Genomic DNA, 21,085 nt, shown 5'->3' with positions numbered 1-21,085 from the left:
AGAAAGAGAGAGACCGTTCCATGGGATACACCATGTGACTACTTCTGCCCCACATGGCCACATGGCTTGACTTTCTCAGTGGAACTGTGTTTGCCTAGGCTATGGATCATGAGAGGCGGGGGTGGAGGTGGGGGGATAGGCGTGTTTAAAACCACTCAGAGTGGACTGTCTCCAGCAGAATGCTTGTCACCCACTCACTCTTTATTAACCTGGTGTGTGAAGGGTCCGTTGTTCACACTGAGCATGAGACGAGAAACACATCTGTAACATCAGTAAGCTTCACAGTGTATTTCTTCGCAAAATAAGAAGATTTTGGCCCAGATCACATCAGATGATCTCACTGGTCTCCACTCACCAGCATGGATTAAATTGTTGTTGTGTTTCCCTGACTGTATGCGGAGGGGAGATGGCCAAAATGAAAGTTGGGGGGTTCCAAAAAATAAAGCATCTCTTTTAAGCACAGTTCCAGGTGACCCTGGTCACAGAAGAACATTGGTGGCCCTCATGGCTTTAGGCGATGCCTCCCGTGAATAAACATTGGTAGATTTGATTTGTCTATGATGTAGAAATTAAAAGGAAGAAATATATCTATATCTATATCTATATCTATATCTATCTATATATCTATATATATATATATATATATATATACATAATTTTAAGAAAACATACCAAATATGAAAGTCTTAAGCGACTCTAGGTAAACATACAAAAAATCTCTTCTTCACTTAAGGGGGTGTGATGATGTTGCAGTGAAATCTCGTTTCTACAAATGGGGAAAAATATTGGAAAAGTTTCTATCGCCTGCAGTTCCAAGACTTTTGCCCAAAGATTCCATTTATGTTGAGTAATGGATGAGTCAAGATTTTCACAACTCCTTCCTTCCCTTCTTAATGAAGACACAACTACTCCACTTGAAATTCCATAAAGACCCAAAACGTCATTCAGAAAACCATCATGTTTATCCCTTGTCTTGCATCCTAATAGCACAGTTCCGATTAGCTTGCGGCTAACACAGGATCTAATGCTCACGTTCCTTCCCCCCACTGTGTATTACCATGAGGTGGATGAAAGCCCTGCTTTGCTATTGGCTCGGTCAGTTTAGTTTAATAAATGTCAGCACCAGGCACTGGTCTCAGCACTAGGAATCTAACCAGATCACACTACTGTGTGGAGAGAGACATAAAAATCAAATATTTCCAGAAAGCATAATCTGGGCTATGAGAGAAGTCTATAAAAGCCTGTCTCCTCAAGCCCAGTCAGTTCTAGCATGCTACCCAGCTTAAACGTGGTCAACTAAATCCATAATCTTAACCACTATTCGTACATGAGAACTGGGAAAATAGGTGTCAATTTATGCTCCATCAAAGTGTCCAGTGTAATTATTGAGGGGCTTTTTGTCCTGCACTTGTCAAACAGAGTTCATACAAAGTCAGCCTTTAGGATCTTAGCCTTATCCTTGGCTGCAACCCGTCCTAGTGCAGAAGAGAATAGAACAGAAATCCAAACTGTGCAGAAGCCATAGCTAGCATAGTATGCCTAGATAGTGGATGCCCAGGAAGGCAGCATATTTTAGTTTAGACAGCGTCTTCAGAAATACAGCATTGGGTAGATATCTACATAAAAAAGAAAGAAAGAATGAAACTGGACCTTTTGTAAGTACCTTTTGGAAACAGCTTGCTATGTAAGCAGGAAGATCTGAGTTCAATCCCCAGTGCCCACAGGAAAGCTGGGTGTGGCATCATGTGCCTGAAGTCTTAATGGTGAAGGTGGAGACAGGGAAGTCTTTGGAGTTGGCTGGCCAGCCAGTTTGGCTGCATTTGACAAGTTCCATGTCCAGAGAAATGCAGTCCAGATGATCCTGAATCAGATATCTCCTGTGTATTAACACCACTTGGAAGACAACCCATTGCTTGGTCCTGGCTCAGTTGGTTTAGTTTAATGAATGTGTGCATTGTGCACTCTGGTAAACTCAAAGAATAGAACAAGATGACACTGGTGTGGGAAGCAATACACATAAGAGAGAGACATACATGTATTGAAAACTGATTGAGGAAGACATCTGATATCAACCTCTGGCCTGCACACACATATGAACACATACCCACACAGTTTCTAAAATGTTTTGATAATAAGATGTATGTTACAATAAGAAATAATTACTATATTTCAATTTGTATTAAATAAACCTTACAGGAACAAGTGCTGCTATCAGAAAGATGGCCCAGAGTAAAGAAAAATTATCCTCCAGAAGAAGAGCTTATGAACTGAGGCTAGGGAGGTCACCAAGTTGGTAAATTCTTACCTACCATGTAGGAAGTCCCAGGATTAATGTGTAGCACTGCATACACTGGGTATGCTGACTTACCTGAAATCCAGAAGAAAAAGAGGTAGTAATGGCTGAGCACTGGCTCTCCATCCCATAGAGGCAGCTTCCTGACAAAAAGCAACTTCAAGGAGAAAGTATTTAGCTTACTATTCCAAGTGACAGTCCCCAGTGCAGAGAAATCAAGAACCTGAATCAACCAGTTACATCAACATCTGCAGTCAAGAGGCCAGAGAAATGAATGAGTGCATGCATGTGACTGCCCCGCTAGCCTTTTTCATAGATACACAAGGTGCTGGGCCCAGTCCATAAAATGGCGCCACCACCCTCATCCAGGGTTGGTCTTCTCTCCTTGACTAATTCAGTTTTTCAAAAATCCCTCACAGGCAGGCCCATGGGCCAATCTGATGGCGACCATCCCTCCTTGAGACCATCTTTCTAGTTGATTCTAGCTTGTACCAAGTTGACAATTAAAGTGAATCATTATAGAGAGTTATGTCAAAAATCCATAACGAGTTGTTGACTCTCAGCCGAAAGTTTGTAGATTAGCCTAAATAGGTGAGGTCATGTAGTGCAGAAGTGGCTGAGCTAGCACCTGTATGGATCTCCAGTGCAATGACCTGCAAGCTGTGGCTGTTTACACTGTGAAGATGCCCCTTTCTCTTTCTCATTCTAATAAACTACTGAGCAAGCCAATACCTCCTAAAGAGGAAAAGACAGTGAACTCCTGGATATAACAAACGGTGGGGGCCTTCAGTCCTTCACCACCGATCTTCTCTCAATTCTACCCCAGGCTCTAAAAGGTAGGAGCCCTGTCCCAGCAGCTTATAGTACTTCTTTATGACATTTTCCACATAGCAAGTTAACTCTGAAATGGGGGACAGCAATATATTTAAGGAAACCCCAAGCAAAACATTAATGACTTACGCACCTAGCATATTATCTCATTTCTTTCCGCTCGTTTAAAGGAGAACTGCCTTTTTTGACGCTTGGAAGTCGACACAGGAAGGTGTCATCTGAAAAGAAGATCCAAACAGTACAGGTAAAACCAAACTCCGTTATGGGCTGTTTGTCACCGAATATCGAAGAGGCCGCAGAAAGAGAAGATAAAAGGAAATCGAGGATCGGAGAACCTTTGTCAAGTCACACTGGGGCTCTGGAACCTTTTAGCCTGTACTTTGTAATGAATCGCTCTCTTTCACATGATCAAAAGCCGAGCTCCTGTCCTGAGCCCCCAGATGGAACTCTGGTGGCTCACATGTGCGTGCCCACATCTGGAAGCCAGGCGCTCTTCCTTCTGTGTGTGCCAGAAAACCTATCTAAGGAGAAAATGGACTTCTTGGCATTGTCCTCAGGGACCTGATAATATGTTGCACCCTTCTTGTCTGCACCAACTTTCTGTTTTGAACTTCTTTTCTATAATATGAAGTGGGCTGGGAACAGGGTCCCAGATGGATCTCATATAAAGCAGACTGGTTGATGTCTGTCAATGCTTCCTCACACCAGGTCTATCCTGGTTGTTGAGCAGTCTTTGGAACCCACAAGTTCAGAATCAAGGTAGTGGATAAGTATTGGCTATCTAGTACTCCATTAAAGGACCATCTCGTTTCTTCCCCTCTACTTCTGTCCTCCTTGCCCCTTCTCTGTCAAAATATCTCTCACTTTTTCACGCTGTAAATCCAACTCACAGGACACTTTTGGTCTCAATGACAAGATGAATATATGGTTGTAGCATCTACAAACTAGAAGGTTATCAATTCAAAACCAAGAGTCTCCACCTGATAAAGATTATATTATAACATAAGTTTCTAGAACACATTTAAGGCCGAACTTCACCTAGTCAAATATCAGCCCTGTTTCTTCCTATGTTACCATGGGCATTTTATTTATGTTACCAGTGCTGGTCTTCCTTTTCCTTATATAAAATGAAATAACTATATGACACACCGTGAGGTTATTATGAAGGTTCGAAAAATCTATGAGCACTGTGTGTGTGTTGAATCAAATACTCGAAGGAAAGGCTGTAGCTATTGACTAGTGTTATGGCTGCAGCCAAGACTCTGCTTCTTATTCCATTCCTTCAGACTTCCTGCATATCAGAGATAAGCCATGGGGCTGCCTGCCTCTTGGCTACATGCTGGGCTGATAATCAGGACAGCAGAGGCTGGTTCAATGCCCAGAAAGATAATTAAGATGTGCTTTCTAGAGAGGGTATCCTGAGTCTGGCAGACAGCAGCAGCTATGCCTTGATGGCCTACACAGGAGAATGTGAACTGCCTTTCTTTAGAAATTGTCCACTGATTGTAACCTGAGCCCAATCTCAAAGTTAGAACTTCCCAAGACACCAAAACAGGGCCTACTCTTTGGGTTTCCCTAGCAGCCTGCTTTCATTGGGAGAACACTAAACCATCAATGCAGTCCTTAGTCCGTGGTGGATAAAAATGATCCTCAACTTACCCTCTTTGGTGGAAGGCTGAAAGGGATTCTGGGAACACTCTGGGGTCTCCTTTTTTCCAGGGTTCTTGGGAAGTGGTGACCTGAGCTCCATGTCTTAGGCATCTCCTCCTTCCCCTTCCATGAGCTAACTCAGTATCATCTGCTCAGAAAAAAAAAATTGCTCCTAAGACCAGAAACACAGTGATCAAGAACTTCAGAAGACAAGAGACTGTGGGATGGAAATCACCCTTGGGTATCTTCAACCTCGTCACCTCTCAAGTAAATACAAAAGAGTTAGACTAATCTCTTGATCAAGAGAAAGCTGATAAGGCTGTTGAATACCTTCAAAGTGACATGGTCAGCCTACGTTCAAGAATCAGTGTCCCCTGCATGCTGCTCATCTTGGATAAGGCTGGAGAAGTATCACTAGCTAAATAGTCACACTGAAACAGCAAAATCATAATAAGCTGATCTATTGTTGGGACAAAGCCCCCGTTTTCACACCAAAAAACCAGTGGACTTCCCTGAATATTTCAGACTCCATAGACCAGAGAGAATAAAGAACACTGATGCACCCCAGAAATCTCATCATAGCTTTGGCCATCCCCTAAGTGCTATAACCACAGCCACCTGTAGCCATGGGTGTGCTGAGAGATGTACAGACAGACACCTTTTCTGACTGCTAATGCAGTCACTGAACTGGCTTAGAGCTGATGAATGACAGGAATTGGATCAATTTGTTCTTGAGCCCTCTTAAAATATCATTCAACCAAACGCCAGGTTTGTTGTTGACATCTTTATCCTCCATATTTCCTTTTCTTCTTGAACACAGCAGAGACCATTTATGCACTCAGAGACTTAAGAAGACTCAGGGACAAGCTAAGAAGATCCAGATGTCTCACACTCATGTGTCTGGCATCAGCCTGAGTTCTACCTCCTCGAGGAGGAGATACTCTTTGGCTCTTGCTGTATCCTGTCTCTCATTAGGTTCTGCCTTCTCATTACAGGTTTCCTCCACATACTATTTACTTCTGAAAATTATATTGATTTTTTTTCAACATTCATTTTCGTTGCTTGTGGAAAAAAGCTGAAAGCAATGAATTAGTCTTTTTTTTTTTTTTTTTTTTTTTTGGTTTTTCGAGACAGGGTTTCTCTGTGTAGCCCTGGCTGTCCTGGAACTCACAGGGTAGTCCAGGCTGGCCTCGAACTCAGAAATCCGCCTGCCTCTGCCTCCCAAGTGCTGGGATTAAAGGCGTGCGCCACCACGGCCCGGCTGAATTAGTCTTTTTATCATTGTTCCTTCAACACTTTTCCTGTGTCCTTGCCTGAAATCCAAATAAAGGCTAAATATTTGATAGATGGATGAATCAGTGGATGGATGGATGGATGATGGATGGATGAGTGAGTGGATGGCTGGATAAATCTATTAATGTGTGGTAACTCTCTAGATGGACAGATAGATGGTTTGATGGATAAAGGGATAGACAAATGATTATTTGGATGTTGGATGTACAGAACCTAACTCATCTGATTATTTCTTAACTTGTTATGGTGCTGGGAATCAAACCCTGGATTTTGTGGACACTAAGGAAATATTCCCGCACTGAGCAGCACCTGGGGCCCCAGGCTTTAGTCTTTTGATCTTTTCATTACTTCTGCTGGTGTCACATAACATAATACCAAACTCTGGCAGTCTCGGTCACCTCTGGTAGACACCATAAAACTGTTGCACAATGAACTGGTTTCCCCCCACAAGCAACACAAAAAAATAAACCTGTCAGGAGAATAATTTACCTTTTATGTAGCACAAAGTGAAGAGATGACAATTGACCAGAAAATGCAGGCTGTGTAAACAGACAGAATGAGTCACCACCCTTTGGGCTGTTATCAGGGCAACCTGGTCTCCATCTGGTCTGGTATTCCCTGATTCTTTAAGACCTTGTCTGGATATATCCTCTACTTTATTTTTCCTTAAGGAGGAGTAACATAAAAGAAGCTGTGATTTGGGGGCTATATAATCTCCACTGGGAGCAATTTTTAGAAAGTAGAAATTTCTACAAAGCAATTTCTTTTTCATTACTATGACCCTTGATGGAAGATAGACGGTATGGTTTTTCCACATTCCACAGGTTTAGTTGAGACAGAGACAATGTCTTCACCACCCACAAAGTTTGCTAGGAGGCAGTTTTTTAGTGTCCCTTGAATAGCATTATTGTCTACTTAGTGCTATGAAGATCATTGTAGTGACCGCAGTGACCTGCACAGCCAAAAGCCAAACAGTGTCTGGAGGAGGGACTGAGTCTCACCCAGGGCACTTTAGCCTTTGGCTCAATGCTTGCTATGGAATTGTCTAAATGGGTAGAGCATGGCTGCACTTTTGAGTTCATTTTCCATGAGTTGTAGGTCTAAAAGCTACCTGAGCTTTATCAGTCCTGTTATGACTTGTTACTGGCTACAGAGCATACGTCACAGTGAGCGTGTGGATAGCAATGTTATCCTCGTCCTGATTTCAGAGTAGGACAGAGTATGGAGAGTAAGACTTTGGCTATAAAAGCCAGTGGTTTATGTGCCTATTTGCTCCCCAAGAGCTTTGTAAAACCAACTAAGGAAAAATCACATACCTTTGAATTCAAGTCTTATATCAGCCAGAAGCATCTTATGCCACCAACAAGGCTGACCTTACTCCCTATGACCAGCTCAAGAATACTAAGTGCCTGCCTTGTCATCTGAAGACACTGAACAAATCACCGTCTGTCAATTCATACCCCAGCTCATCCTTGGCTGAGGTACAACACAGTGCTGTGAGCACTTGTAACTTTATTTTAGTGGCATTAAAAAAAAATAGATGGGGCATGAGGTGGACCAGATGGCTCCGTGAGTGAAAGAGCTTGCTGTAGTAGAAGCCTGAGTTAGAGTCCAGAAGCCACAGGCGGGGGGGAAAGAGAAAACTAATTCGTGAAAATCTCCCTCTGATCTTCATGCCCATGTGCCTTCCCCCACCATGTCATACAAAACAAAATAAAATGACGAAAATGCCACACTTTTGAAATTATGAATGTTTGGATGGTAGATATTTCTGAAAGGGGGAAAGAAGATAGGAGAAGAGTAAAAGCAAAAACTTTTTAAAGTGTGATTTCTTTGTGCTCTAAGCAGGCACCCTATTCTGATGGATCAGAGATAACAGAAGATTCTAGGGAGGGTCTACCGTTCAAGTGACCCAAGTGCAATGGCATTCTGGGTGAAGATTCTGTGTCGACATTATGATCTTCCCTTAAACATCACTTCCCAAGACTGAGAGTCAATGAGTTTTTCTCTTGTTTGGTGATGGTGGGGCTATAGAGATGGCATCTGGGGCTTTGACCATACTAGATAAACTGCTGGCTCCAAAGATTGTATTCTCAAATCCCAAAGAAACCTGGTCTTGTACTTTTTTCCTTCAATTTATTCTTTTATAAACTAAACTATTTAAAAACTGGGAGACTAGAAAATGTCAAGACAAGAAGATCCAGTGAATCTCTAATCTTTCATCTCCAGTGGATAGTAATAATGTCACAGTCCATACTTATTTCTTTGCCATCTTTCCTACGTGAATAAGTATTATGTTTCATCCAATAAAACAGATCTCACAGCAGGCAGCATTTTAATGTATTTTCCCTTAGTCATAAATTTTAACCATAAAGTTTGCCTTTCACTATATATATATAATTTTTTTAAAAATACCTGCCTGAAAATTCTCAAGTATCTTCCTCAAAAGTCAGAAACTGAGACCAGAACAGTGTTCTATGTCATACTGACACTTGTAGCAATGAGATAGATCACAAGACTGGATTCAACTACTGTCTTCACTAACCATGTGTATGTTAGAGGTAAGGTCTCTCTCTGGTTGTTGTGCTCCTTTGTGAAATAAAGGATTACAGAGTTGATTTCCTGAAAGTCTCCAGTGGGAGACTCATGGTCCACCAGCAGTATGGCAGTATGCTCCCTGGTCTTAACCACCTTTCCTTGCTTGCTTGGTGTATTCCATATGAAAGGAATTTATTTCAATTCTTCCTCTTCCTTTGACTTGTTTGCCTTTAATATTTTCCACTTCCTTCTCTCTGAAACAATGAAATGCAATGCCTTTCATCTTCCCCTTGGAAGACAGGTGACTGGCTGATTCCACCACTCTGTACCCTGGGTTCTTATCTCATTCTGGAAGGGAAAGCCCTGCTCTGCAGTTCAGGGACAAGGGCAGGTTCTCTTGCATGAGCTCCTGGGTCAGGATGCATGGCTCTAAAGTGAAAAACTGACTCTAGAGCTCCTTCTTGCAGATTCCAGCAGAGAGAGACAAAGAAGAGTTAAAAGTACACATCATTTCCTTTGGACCAGAAAAGTTCATCTTTTATGTGATCAAAGAATCAGCTAAGATTGTATTCCACATCGTAGAGAGACTAGGAAGAGGCTGAACTTTCCACTATAGACTCTGAACACAGAAGGGAGACTCAACTTGCCTATAGTTTAAAATGCATAGGCATTCCTGGAATCTGATGTTCTATTTTGTAGAAAGATAGAACTATATTTTGGGTTGCCTGAAGCTCCAGTGTATAATTTCTATACTGCTAAGTTCCTGGGACTATGTGCCCATGCCTCACAAGATAAATTCCCTCAAGTCCCAATCCCCCTAACTCTATGGACAGGTTAACACAGTCATCATGTCATTCTTCCAAAGTTGCATCTCTGTAGGCTTCAATAAAATGAATTACATATCATTTTTAGATGGTTGGCTATTTTCCTGGGTACTACCAAAGTTAGCCTTCCTTTGATACTCATCAATTGGCCCTTGTTGGTTAATTTAAAGTAAAATACTTCTTCTGTATTTCAGCCCTTTACATATTTAAAAGCAACCTAGGACATTGGCCTAGTACTAGACTCACAGATTCCTAGCCTGGCTGGAACCATAGGCTTTGGCTAGTCCGATGTAGGAAGCTTGTACACAACATCCGTGCCAGCTGCTCAGACAACACTGTCTCTGCCCACCCAGGGCTTCCCTAGATACTCATTTCTGTTTTGATCAGCACCAACAGTTCAAAGGCTCTCTAGATGTTCAAAAGCTCTTCATCATTTTGCTCTGAATGCTCCCCGGTGGTGTTTATCCATTGGTCCAAATTGTGTGATGCTTGTGTATTATGAGGCAGTCACAGTTCCAACATGAAGATAGTCTAACGGGCTCCTGCAAGGAGACAAGGCAGGATTCATCTGAGTGACTACAAGCAGCATTTTCAATGTCTTTCATGTACAAATCCCTTCTTGTTAAGTGTTAAGTGCAGTTTCTCTCTCTCCATTATTTCATTTTAATTTTCAACATCTAAACAGAGAAGAGATCGGGTCTGAGAGTACAGGCAGCGGGAAGGGTGTGGCACATAGCTGGATCCAATATTGCTGTGTTTGGTGACACTGCTGAAGCCAGGAGGGACTGAAGTCAAGCAGGAACTCTCTCATAATGATGATTATTGGTTGGGTATCACCGTTCTCCAGAATCCCACTGGCTGGTACGTGGGAGTCAGCATCTCTTGAGACAATGAGATGTACTGGGGCTGTGTCCTTCAGATTCCTCCCACATCACACCAGAATTGCAAGTCCCAGACTGGGTGGAACTCATGATAAAACCAAAACATCAGAAGCCTCTCTGTATCTTATCCATGGTTGTGCTCCAGAGGAATCTGTGATGGGAGATACTAGCATTTTTGAGGTCCACAGACTGTCAAAGTTGAGAGATATGCAACCTGTGCCTGATCTCCAGACCTGTGTTAACCTGTCCATAGAGTTAGGGGGATTGGGACTTGAGGGAATTTATCTTGTGAGGCATGGCACTGCTGTTACACTGGGTGCCATGAACCATATGCTACATGTATCTGGTGTTCTGGTTGAATTTTTATTGTCAACTTGACACAATCATGGATCATCTGAGAAGACGGGGTTTCAATAGAAGAAATGTCCAGATCAGATTGGCCTCTGACCTTACCTGTATAGAATTGTATTCATGTTGATTGACAGAATGGACTTAGCCCACCAAAGATGGTGTTACCATTGGACACAAGGTCCTTGCTGGTTTAAGAAAGCTGACTGAGCATGAGCAGGAGGGACCAAGCCAGTAAGCTGTGCTCTCCATGGATTCTGTTTTGGTTCCTGCCTAATTTCCAGCCCTTACTGCCCTCCGCTATGGAGTGGTTGTTAGCTGAAAGTGTAAGCTAAATAAACTCTTTCTTCTCGAAGTTACTTTTGGTCATGGTAGTTATCACAGCAACAAAAAACAAAAGAAGAACACTGGGCAAATAGGTATTTTAAATCAAAAGAAGGTGCTTTCCCAAAGTCTTCTTCATAACCCCTCCCTTCCTTAGACTCTGACACACAGGGAAATTACAGTTAATGTACCTGGACTACTCCTGAGCTTCCAGAAAATAGGTTGAATTAAAAAAAAAAAACCCTCTTGATCAAAATCCACTTCTTGATGTGTTCTGCACATGGGTTCTACCATTGGAAATGTTCTCCATCTTGTCCCAATAACCGATTTGTAGTCAGTCTTCCCTCCTCTCTGTCTTCCTCCTCTTCTCTTCCTCCTCCTCTTCCTCCTCCTTCTCCTCCTCCTCCTCCTCCTCCTCCTCCTCCTCTTCCTTGTCTCAACCCTTCAGAGGATACAACATCCCCACCTCTGCTGAGTATTCACATTCCCAGTTCACATCCCGGACACCTTGTATACACATCAGAGCTGCAATCACTGCCATCTTCATGACTTACTCCTTCACACTCAGGCCAAGAAATTTCCCTTTTTTTTTTATCTTACATTGCCACAATCTCACCTGATGTGTGGCCTTTGGGAAATTCTAAGTATAAAGTATTTGCTTGAAAATACTAGCATGTTACGTGCAATCATGCATCCATTAGAAAAGTGTACTTTTGGTTTTACTTAAGAACCTTCTAGGTTAGTTGCAAGTGGAGTCTCTGGTGCCATCAAATGGAACAAAATATGAGTATATGAAAACTTTAGACATAGTTAAGATTCTCTCAAGACATTATTTATGGCTATAAAAAAAAAGAGAGAAAGGAAGCTTCAGCCTCAAAGCCCCTGCACTTAACTCTTCCTACTACAGGTGTTCAGGGTTACCTCCCTCACTTAATATATGGCACATGAAGAGAGTAACTTGTGAGGTTACCTGAATAACTCACAGATGATGAAACCACCCATCTTTGATAAAGAGAAACCGGGCTCCCTTTGGATATTCTTAGTCCCATTAATAAAATGATTCAAGAATGGACTCAAGCAGAAATACGAGAGCACTCTTATTAAAGTTTAGGAGAAAACAAACAAACAAACAAAGCTAAGGCTGGCAAGCTGCAAAACCTCTGCTGCTGTCCAGAGGAGGAGCATAGAAGAGAAGAAGGAAAAAGCCATGAATGGAGTTGAATGAAGGTCAGATGCATAGCCAACAGGCAGCCTCCTCTCTGTGGTGGCTAAACTCACAGAGAGGAGGCTTTTGAGCGGTGGTCCTCAACCCTTGGGTCACGACCCCTTTGGGGGTGTCATGTATCAGATACCTGACATACCCAGATATTTACATTATCACAAACAGTAGCAAAGTTGCAGTTATAAAGTAGCAACAGAAACAATTTTATGGTTGGGAGTCACCACAACATGAGAAACTGTATTAAAGGGTCACAGCATTAGGAAGGTTGAGAACCACTTCAAGAAGGGGAGAAAGTCCAAAGTTGGGGAAATGTCCAAGTAGTTAGGAAAGCATGCTGGCAAAAGAGATAGAAAGAAAAAAAAGGGAAATGGGTTTGAATAAGTCAGAAAAGCAGCCCACTTACAACTGTAATATGGGTGTGGTCTGTAAGGGAAAATATACTATACTACTAAAGGACTAATTACTCCTCCTATCTCTTTAACAGGGCTTGAGCCCGCCTTCCCAGAGGTGACCCCTTAGACAAAGTGATTGAACCAGCCCAATTGAAATGCTTGGTCCCCACCCAGAGATTCTGTGCTGTTGACCAGGAGTTTTTTCTACACAACCCCATCTCCTTCCTTCCCATCCTACCTACCTGCTTTATACACACGATATGTACCGCGTACCACTACGTGACACACTACGTTTTTACTTGTTCATTCTTTTATTGTTTGACTCCCCAGTCATGAAAAAGAAAGAACCTTTGTGGGCTTCACTTTTATCCCAGAACAAGAAGACATTTACTAAGCAAGTGATTGATGGATCAATCGACTAATTGGGAAAGCTAAAACCTAAGAGGGCCCAATAAGAATTCAACAATACAAATAAATAAATAAAAGCCAAAGAAGTCTCTTGGAACAAAAAGCAAATGTGTGTGGAGGGATGGGATGTTAAATAATATAAGTTAAGAGACAGAAGATCAGTGCAGGGGGCTCCAACCTTCACCTTGTAGTTCCCAGAAAGGGAAGAAAATAAAGAGGAAAAAACATTAGAAGAAAACTGAAGAAATTCACCTCTTTGTAACTGACATTTCATCCAGACCTAAGCAAACATACAAAAACCTTTCAGAAAGAAGCTGGGACATTACCACCACCAACAAGGGAATAAGATGGGCACCAGCCTACAGATTGTCAGTACTTCACATTAGAGGATAAGAAAGCCAGGTCTTTAAAAGGTTAAAGAAAAAGTATCCTAACCCTGAAATTTCATACTTTAGCTATCAATCAAGTGCAACAGAGTAAAAGAATATTTTCAGACTCACAAACAAAAAAAGCATAAATATTTCCCTCCAGTGAAACCTTTCTAGGGGAAAACAAAAGCTGTAGTCTAATGAAATGAAAATGAAATCAAAGGGAAGCGGAGGGTGAGGTCTACGAAACCGTGAGAACTCTCCAGATGCAAGAGGCAGAAAAGGAGATGTTTCGAATCAGAGCATCAGAATGTGGAAAGAATATAGCTAACCTGTAATTTAAAAATTGGGTGGAAGCTGAAAGCTTATCCTGCTTCAAAGCAAAGAAACACCAAAGAGCACAAAAGGCTGAGACAGAGAGTCCTGTATGTAGAATGTAAAGAGTTTAGCCACCACGGTATGGAAGACAGAGGCTGCACCTGACCCTAAAACTTGGAATAATTTTCAGTGGTCCATAACTTCAGTGACACAGAATCATGCCTTGTCTTGTAAAGTCTAGGTGCACAATTTAGTTCTCCAGTTTTATTAACTTAGTGTGAGTACAGCATCATCTTAACACAGATTTCAGCTTTTAGGATAAATCTACAGATAATGGGTAGATGACTTAACAGCACTTATAAAATGGAGTGAAAATTTAACCTTTGTAAGATAAGTAGATATTTTTAAAATGATGAAGAAATACGATGTTGCTGATTTCTGTTTTGTATGACACGAGATCACTTATTATGTAATTACAGTGAGTGAAGAAATAAAAATGAAGGTATATTATTCAAAGTTATAACGAGAGCAACAGTGGAAAGAAATACAGTTTAAATGGAGACCTTCCGGGTGTGTGGCCAACTGTAGAACCGGGAATATTAACTCACACATTTTCCTATCATTTTGCTGTATTTGACTTCATTATCTGGATTTCTTCTTTCTTCCTTCTTCCATCCCTCTTCTCATCTCTTTCTTTCTTTTACCTTTATAATCTTTTTTACCTAAAAGACTTATTTTCTGTGTGTGTGTGTGTGTAAAGTGTGTGCTGCATGAATTTATAGGCATCCTGTGCATGTAGCACACACTTTATACACACACACACACACACTCCCAATCCTTGTGCCTCTCCATTCAGAGTTCTGAGATTACATGCATGAGCCACCATGCTTCACACACACACACACACACACACACACAGTTTTAATATTTCTACAAATCAGTCTTTCCATTTTGCCGTAGTGTTCTTGCCCATCATGTCTTGCGTCTTTGCTCAGAGTCCCAAGGAATCCTAGGCTACAGGAAACTTTTGCCAAGTTGTTCTCTGCCTTCTAGATAGAAGCAGGCCACACAGTTCGAATGTATTCGTGACATGCAAGTGAATGTGCCAAACATTCAAGCAACTGTATGGTTTTTATGTCTGTATCTCCAACACTTCCGTAGCCAAATCAAACTTCCAAATCTTCTGAGAAATTGCTGACTGGCTGCGTACTCTGTGGCTGCCCGCCTACGCAGCTCACAGCTACCTCACAAACAACCAGGTAGGGCGGGGTGCAGGATGGGTAGTTTCCTCTGCAGATGACTGCAGATCCAGCCTCATCCTTCCTAGTGTAAAGATGTGTTGCCAAGGCTCAGGTACCCACCCATCCTCTGGCATCAGGCTCAGGGAAGGAAGGCACGAGTGGAGGATGGTGGATCACAGTATCCCGTAAAATTTCTCTCTCCCCCACAAGCAAGGCTCCCCTCTGTTCGGAACAAAAGCAGTTCCAGTTTCTCTCCATGTAGTGATGGGGTATGTTGGTGGGATATGGGGGTGGACAGGAAATATTGAGAAAGTGGAAAACAAAAATGATGTGTGTAACTCCTCATCTGGGAAGCCTGCGTTCCCGTTCCCTGCATTTATAATATATTAAGGGAAAAAATTTCAAGTAAAGTAGTCAATGAATTGGTGTGAATCAGATCTTTGTTCTTCAGAAAATCCCATATGGAAGGCTGAGCACAGGCTCCTTGTTGACTTGTAGCATGACTTGTAGCATCAGTTTTATGGAAATGGTTTTCAAATCTGCCGTGGCCTCTTCTCCTCCCCAGAGGCAAGAATTTAGATGACTATATAACTGGATAGCCTGTGGTCAGGCTTAGGAAAGGGGCAACCTCTGTTCTGCTCCTCTCCATCTTCCATAAACTGGAAAAGAGGTGAGGCAATGGTCCCAAGGAGGGATTTGGGAACAAAGAAGGAGAGCCAAAGACGTCGTGACTCACCTAGCTTCATCCAATGCCACCCATATCCAGGGGTTGGATATACACTCTCAATGCCAAGCCTGTCCTCAGTCACCCTGCAGCCAAATGTAGCTTATGAGAGAAATGTCTACAGTCTAGGCAAGCCAAGAAGTTTGACAGGAGATCCAACAGTGGGGTGGAAAGGGAGGGAGATGAACTGTTTTTAGACACGTGTCGAAATTCCTTTCTAGATTCAAATCAAATCACATTCTCAACTGTTTTGTCCTGCTGGTTAATTAGTGTCAGGCTTTACTTTTTCTGTTTAATGATGGATACCATTAAAGCGCAGGTGGATCGACTTGGATCATAGCCAGCCCGGACAGATAAGACCTGATTTGACTCCTTGGCATTCTGACTTTAGAGTCTTCTCCATAGACTCAGTTGTCAATAGGTGTTCTTCTTTGACCAGGTGATGGGGATTGGAGCCGCTGGATCCCAGGGGAACTTTGCATGTGGCCTTGTGTGCCCAGCTCTGTTTGACTGTGTTCCACATTGAGCAAGAAGTCTGGGTCTGTCTTAACTTTCTAGTATTGAGCCTGTCTGTTACCTTTATAGAGAGACTTAATGGTACCTCAGTCCCACTGAAGCCTCACTGAGAACTCAACTCAGCAACAGACTTCAGAGCAACCTGGCAGTAGTCAAATGTATCTGCAAAGGGTTTTTATATTTTATGTTTTGTGTTGTTTTCTACTTTTGCATGTCACTTAGGGTTTGTTACTGTGACTTATCCTTTCCAGTTAGGAAAGTTCAAATTTCCCTTATTTTAATTTTCATCTCTACACGGGCAGAGTTATCAAAGGTGCTTTGGTATTTGTCTCACTTTCCTGTGTTAACAGAGATGAAAATTGAGTAAAGTCAACTGGGCCTTCTATTTTCCTCTCTTTGGACAGCTCACGGTTGTGAGGCTTCTGTCATTATTTGAATGACGTCTGTCACAGACGAAGGATACAGAGACCCATGAGCTCATCGGATCCTATCTCTCCTCCAGGGCAGGATATGTGTTCTCAGAGTGCTTCCTGGTCTAAGGTCTGCTTTAGAGTTTATTTATCCTAGGTTACAGCAAACATGGCTTCAAAAAAACAGGAAATAGGGCCTGGTCTTAGCTAATTATGATTCTAGTTGGAACAAAGCCATGGAGGTATTGTGGAAGCAAAGCTCACATTTCCATACAAGGCTGTGTGGGACCTCGCTGGCCATCCGGAAGCAGGGGCTTCCCAGTTGTGACAACCCTCATAAGAGTGCGGAGACTCAGTCCTACTTTTATGTTTCTCAGGGTCAACAAAATTAAAGTTATTTCAGCTTGTGACATTCTTAAATTAATCCCGATTATGAAATCGGGATTAGCTGATCTAATTTCCTCTCATTTTTTTTGACACATGCTAGCATTTCAGAAATGTTCAATGAAATGCTTAATTAGTTAAGAATGATTGAAAGGAATTCCACATGTGTCAGGTAAGAGGGAAAGGAGAAAGCAGGCAAGGATTCCCAAATTGATTTGTATGAAGGGAGCGTCCCTTAGATGGTTAATTTGGGTTTCAACGCAATTCCAAGAAACACTTCCCTACCAGCGTCTATACTGCTGCTCACACAAAGAATCAACAGTATTGCTTGTCAAGTTTGGAAAGAAATACTTGATATGGATTATCAATCTTAACCCATAAGAGATGACATTATGGTTTGCATTAAGGAGAAGTGAAAAATGAAGTTACACCGGGTTAAATGATTTTCCCAAGGCAACTCGGCAGTAAATGAGTAACTAATTTAGTCTCAAGCTAGTCTGACTCTTGAGCCCATCCCCTTGACCACAATGTTATGCTGATTTTCTAACCCTTAGATTATTTTTGGAGAACGTTGCTTTCAGAGAGAAGTGAGAGGCAACATTCATCAGATAATTTTAACCAAGCCCCTATTTCTGAGCTGTTTTCTTTACTCCCTTCCATGGCCCTCCACTGACCCTCTTTGTGTACACCTGTAGTCTCCATTCCCACCGTCTCTCTTCACCTCTTCACCATCAAACCTCTGAATTGTGGCTGAGCTTACATACCTGAGACAGGGTCCTAGAATAGCTCCTCTTTAACCTGGCTGGGTGTGGGAGTAGAAATAATCTCCTGGGTGCCCTTCCCATGGGTCTGACATGTCAGTTTTTCACTCTTGTTTTTTTTTTGATATTTTGGACAAACATACTATGATTCTTACCCTACCTCACAGATAGCAAGCCTGGAGCTCAGAAATCAGGTACAGCCCTAAGCTGAGCTATAACTGACTTCAGATGCCTGCAAAATGATGACAATGCGTCCTGAAGCTCAGTGGACTGCCCCATCAGTGTGACTAGCTGGCCAGCTTCACTGGGATTCCAAGTCCCACCCACGTGGGCCAGATGTCATTTACAGAAGTTAAATGTTCTTGGTGTGTTGAGGTTTCTGTGAGAGCTCCTGTTTGTGTTGACTGTGGTATTGTTCACCTCTCACCATAGAAACCACGTTATTTTGGTCTCCTCTGGTTGTTTCTGTGTTGCTTTAAATATTGTCTCAATATAAGGGCAAATGCAAGGCCAGTGTGAGCTTCGTCAACAAGTTTAAATGGCAACCTCCATCTGTGAGAGCAGAGCTGAAAGAGATGAGTCAAAACACCTGTGTCCTAGCCCTCCTGTGCTGGTGGATTTAAGCGAAGGGGCAGGGGTATGTTTCCATAGAGTCACCACAGCAGTAAACTGGAGAACCCCATAGTGTAGAGATCTCCAAGCATTAAACACATCTTTTCGAATTCTTGACCGACTTTGCTGCACAGACAAGATGTCATTTGTAAGCTACTATTTTAGAAGACCTTTCCTTCCTGAAAAAGCCCAGCTAAAGATATCCGAAGGAAGATATCCAAGGAAGAGAAGGAATATGGTGAATGCAGGTAAGAGCTTGGCTGGTGGAGAAAGAGCAGAAGTGGTCCTGAGTCTCCGGCCTGCCGAGGATGCTTCTGTGGGTGGTCTCAGGCTCTGGGTGCACTTTGCTCCTGTAGTCCCTGTTTCAAGATAGCTCAGCAAGATTAGCTCATCCAAACAACAAGTAACACACCCTCCTGTGCCCTAGATACTAGATAAGAGCTGACAATCAAAGATAAGTAAGATTCTGCTTTTAAAATGCTTGTAGCTTATCAAAGGAAGAAACAAGCTGATACAAGTTTTCAAGGAAGGCTTGCAAAGAGTTAGATGATACAGAGTTAAGGTAACAAAAGCCATCCACACCAAAGATCCTTTTTTATCAGTAAGCTATGTGTTGTTCTTTCTGTTTAAACCTCCCACTACTTAAGACATGTTTTCCAGGGCTGTGTCTCCTATTCAATGGCCTTCTCAGGACTGCAAGCACCATCTGAAATCATACTGTCCCTTCTATGTGGCTTGACAAGGAACAGGACCCTACACCACCTCAGAGTGTTCTACAATGTCTCAGAGATGATGGGTCCCAGTCCAGTAGCAAGTTTCTTCAAGGCAACATTGAGACGCATGATTATTTGTTAAGAAATACTTAACCCAACATTAAGTACATGAGACATTATCACCAGACAGTCCATATCTTTCCCAATCAGAGTGTGTACAGCAGGATCCCTACTTCCTTGCCTTGAAGTTGAGAGAGGACATAGATAGGCACTGGACTTGCTTTCACCAATGGTTTCTCTTACGGCAAAAGCTGAAGAATGTCAGTCTTTGTGTTTTTTCTTCCTCTGGCACGTGTAGGGGTGACAGATGCTTTTCTGCCCGATCCTAGCAAAGCCCCCCACCCCCACCCCTGCCAGCCTACAGCGTTCATGCAGCAAGAGTAAGAAGTGTCACTGACTGCATGACACTGAGGTTTGGCACCTGTCACCACAGCATAATCATCCCAGCCGACACACAGAAGAACACAGCAAATATTTGCTGATGTGTATACTGATGGCTCCTAGACACCAGATTGGGAAGGAAGAAAACAAAGTAACTTTCAAAAGGCTACTGATGTTGGACCAACAAAAAAATCCGTTCAGTATGTTCTACATCTACCTATAGATGCCTTACAGCCTGATGCTGCTGAATCCTATGCTTATGATATGGTAGTCCATACATACATTCCTAAGGTAGAGTTTGGATTATAAATTAGTAAGAGGTTAACATCAGTAACTAATAATAGAGTGGTTACGATAGCATGTTCTATAACACAATTATTTATAACTTACAGATTTTTTTTAATTTTATTTCTGGAATTTTCCATTTATTATCTTCAGACTGTGGCTGACCATAGGTAACTGAAATTATGGAAAGCAAAACCACAGATAATGGGGGTAACTACGTTCATTGCTGTCACTCATGTTTCTGAAACAACACTGCTCAGAGCCTCTGGTGGTCCCCTCCAGGATCTTACGCTCTTGGTCTTGGTCTGTAGGTATTAATGGCCAAAGTAAGAAGCCTAAGGCCTGGAAAAGGGGAATGATCTGGGAGCAAACTCAACCAAAACTGTGCAATGACTAAAAGGAAAGCTTTAATCAAGAAAATCTCGAAGAACACCCAGTTAAAAATCCCTGGGAAGGCTGAGAATGTAGCTCAGTGGTGAGCTTGCCTAGTATGGCAAAGGCAGTGGATGGTGGGTCTTTCAGAACTTGGCTTCTGTTATCAGGGAAACCTGAACTGGTTTGATATATTTCATCCTCCTGCTGCTGTGTGTTTCTGAGCAAGTTACTTTGCCTCTCTGACCAGGGCAGAGCCTTCATCTGCAAAATAAAACAGAGAGAGCACAGCTCAGCACTCAGAGTGGTGGATGTGGTAAGAAGCGGCCCATGCAGAAAATGGTTTATATTCTGAGCTTTGATAGAGATTTCCATGGCTGGGGACAGCTCAACTGACAGATTATTCACCTACTACTGCAGGGCCTTGGGTTCAAATCCCCAGGGTTACAAAAACCAGGTGTGGTCATGCATGTCTATAATCCTAGCACTCAGTACTCCTGGCCCTCAGGAGGTAGAAGCAGGAGGACCAGGATTTCAAGGTCATCCTTGGCTACATACTGAGGTTATCCTAGGCTGCATGAGACCCTACTTTAATAATAAAAAAAAAACATAACTTTTTTCCAGTAAAGTGGGCATAATTTTTGACTGTTTTAGTGCACAGTTACTATGTTTTTTTAATGCCTCTACAAAAATAAAAAGAGATGGAAAGATTCATTAAAAAGCCATAAACTCCAAAGCAAGTTCTGTCTGAACTCAGCTTCCAGGAAACGCAGAAGCTCCTGCCCGGAGTGTAGCAATGTGGTGGTTGGCCCCTGTGAAGGCCTGGATGACCCTTGTTCCATGCATCCAATGCTCCTAACCTCACCCAGAAAAGAGTTTCTCTGGAAAGTGCTCAAGAAGGGCTGGTCAAGTTATGGAGTCCATGATGGGACACAA

The sequence above is a fragment of the Grammomys surdaster genome, unplaced genomic scaffold (assembly GCF_004785775.1).
Source record: "Grammomys surdaster isolate TR1022 unplaced genomic scaffold, NIH_TR_1.0 266, whole genome shotgun sequence".
Taxonomy (NCBI): domain Eukaryota; kingdom Metazoa; phylum Chordata; class Mammalia; order Rodentia; family Muridae; genus Grammomys; species Grammomys surdaster.
This window is presented reverse-complemented; position numbering follows the sequence as displayed.